The 3,039-nt window shown below is 45.2% G+C and overlaps 1 non-coding gene across 1 annotated transcript; it reads right to left on the reverse strand.

The window, feature by feature from the left end:
- Nucleotides 1-1,234: 1,234 nt before the first annotated feature.
- Nucleotides 1,235-1,307, reverse strand: trnaa-agc. The gene has a single exon. It is a non-coding gene; the product is annotated as a tRNA-Ala (tRNA).
- Nucleotides 1,308-3,039: the final 1,732 nt, after the last annotated feature.

The following is a 3,039-nucleotide window of genomic DNA, read 5'->3' on the forward strand; positions in this document are numbered from 1 at the left end:
GGTAATGTCCTCAAAAAATTCCACTAAATTAGTTAGGCATGACCTGCCCTTTACGAACCCATGCTGCGTCTGCCCAATGGGACAATTTCTATCCAGATGCCTCGCAATTTCTTCCTTGATGATAGATTCCAGCATCTTCCCTACTACCGAAGTTAAGCTCACTGGCCTATAATTTCCTGCTTTCTGCCTACCTCCTTTTTTAAACAGTGGTGTCACGTTTGCTAATTTCCTAACCCTAATTTCCCTAGCCATCTCTTTTAGCACTCTGGGATGCATTCCATCAGGGCCAGGAGACTTGTCTACCTTTAGTCCCATTAACTTGCCCATCACTACCTCCTTAGTGATAACAATCCTCTCAAGGTCCTCACCTGTCATAGCCTCATTTCTATCAGTCGCTGGCATGTTATTTGTGTCTTCCACTGTGTAGACCGACCCAAAAAACCTGTTCAGTTCCTCAGCCATTTCCTCATTTCCCATTATTAAAACTCCCTTCTCATCCTCTAAAGGACCAATGTTTACCTTAGCCACTCTTTTTTGTTTTATATATTTGTAAAAACTTTTACTGTCTGTTTTTATATTCTGAGCAAGTTTACTCTCATAAGACCATAAGACATAGGAGTGGAAGTAAGGCCATTCGGCCCATCGAGTCCACTCCGCCATTCAATCATGGCTGATGGGCATTTCAACTCCATCTACCAGCATTCTCCCCGTAGCCCTTAATTTCTCGCGACATCAAGAATTTATCTATCTCTGCCTTGAAGCCATTTAGCGTCCCGGCCTCCGCTGCACTCCCCGGCAATGAATTCCACAGGCCCACCACTCTCTGGCTGAAGAAATGTCTCCGCATTTCTGTTCTGAATTTACCCCCTCTAATTCTAAGGCTGTGCCCACGGGTCCTCGTCTCCTCGCCTAACGGAAACAGTTTCTTTGCGTCCACCCTTTCTAAGCCATGTATTATCTTGTAAGTTTCTATTAGATCTCCCCTTAACCTTCTAAACTCCAATGAATACAATCCCAGGATCCTCAGCCGTTCATCATATGTTAGACCCGCCATTCCAGGGATCATCCGTGTGAATCTCCGCTGGACACGCTCCAGTGCCAGTATGTCCTTCCTGAGATGTGGGGCCCAAAACTGGACACAGTACTCCAAATGGGGCCTAACCAGAGCCTTATAAAGGCTCAGTAGCACATCGCTGCTTTTATATTCCAACCCTCTTGAGATAAATGAATGAAGTGGAGAATGTGGGTATCGATCCCACTACCTCTCACATGCTAAGCGAGCGCTCTACCATTTGAGCTAATTCCCCCAACCTGCCTCATACTCTATCTTACTCTTCTTTATAGCTTTTTTAGTAGCTTTCTGTTGCCCCCTAAAGATTTCCCAGTCCTCGAATCTCCCAGCAATCTTTGCCACTTTATATGCTTTTTCCTTCAATTTGATACTCTCCCTTATTTCCTTAGATATCCACGATCGATTTTCCCTCTTTCTACCGTCCTTACTTTTTGTTGGTATAAACCTTTGCTGAGCACTGTGAAAAATCGCTTGGAAGGTTCTCCACTGTTCCCCAACTGTTCCACCACAAAGTCTTAGCTCCCAGTCTACCTTAGCTAGTTCTTCTCTCATCCCCTTGTAATCTCCTTTGTTTAAACACAAAACACTAGTATTTGATTTTACTTTCTCACCCTCCATCTGTATTTTAAATTCCACCATATTGTGATTGTTCCTTCCGAGAGGATCCCTAACTATGGTATTTGCTAATTGTCACGTGTACTAAGGTACAGTGAAAAGTATTGTTCTGCTTACAGTCCAGGCAGATCATTCCATACATGAAAAAAAACATAAGGCATACATAAATACACAATGTAAATACATAGACACAATATGGAGATGCCAGGTTGGACTGGGGTGGGCACAGTAAGAAGTCTTACAACACCAGGTTAAAGTCCAACAGGTTTGTTTTGAATCATTAGCTTTCGGAGCACAGCTCCTTCCTCAGGTGAACACAGACACAGGCATCAGGTGAGTGCAATACTGCTCAGTAGTGAAGATGTGTAAAGAATCAGATCAGTCCATAAGAGGGTCATTTAGGAGTCTGGTAACAACGGGAAGAAGCTGTTTTTGAATCTGATAGTGCATTTTCGCAGACTTTTGTATCTCCTGCCCGATGGAAGAAGTTGGAAGAGTGAATAGGCCGGGCGGGTGGGGTCTTGGATTATGCTGCCTGCTTTCCTAGGGCAGCGGGAGGTGTAGATGGAGTCAATGGATGGAAGGCGTTTTTGCGTGATGGGCTGGGCTGTGTTCACGACTCTCTAGTTTCTTACGGTCTTGGGCCGAGCAGTTGCCAGGCTCTGTTGCAGCCAGATTGGATACTTTCTATGGTGCATCTGTAAAAATTGGTAAGAGTCAATGTGGATATGCCAAATTTCCTGAGAAAGTATCTATGCAGTTGTGCTTTCTTGGTCATAGCGTCGACGAGGGTGAACCAGGATAGATTGTTGGTGATGAGCACCCCTAGGAATTTGAAGCTGTCAACCATCTCCACCTCGGCACCATTGTTGCTGACAGGGGTGTGTCCAGTACTTTGCTTCTTGAAGTCAATGACCAGCTCTTTAGTTTTGCTGATATTGAGGGAGAGATTGTTGGCATTACACCACACCACTAGGTTCTCTATCTCCCTCCTGTATTCTGACTCATTGTTGTTCAAGATCCGACCCACTATGGTCGTGTCATCAGCAAACTTGTAGGTGGAGCCGGAGCCAAATTTTGCCACGCAGTCGTGTGTATATAAGGAATATAGTAGGGGGCTAGGTACGCAGCCTTGCGGGGCCCTGGTATCGAGGTCTAGCATGGAAGAGGTGTTGTTTATCCTAACAGATTGTGGTCTGTGGGTCAGAAAGTCGAGGATCCAGTTGCAGAGGGAGATTCTACCCGGCTGCTGCCGGAGATTCTACTCAGCTTCCCTTTGTAGCCTGTTATGGTGTTTAAGCCTTGCCACAACCGACGAGAGTCCATGACTCTAGCTTCATCTGATATTATCA

Source organism: Scyliorhinus canicula, chromosome 10 (assembly GCF_902713615.1).
Source record: "Scyliorhinus canicula chromosome 10, sScyCan1.1, whole genome shotgun sequence".
Taxonomy (NCBI): Eukaryota; Metazoa; Chordata; class Chondrichthyes; order Carcharhiniformes; family Scyliorhinidae; genus Scyliorhinus; species Scyliorhinus canicula.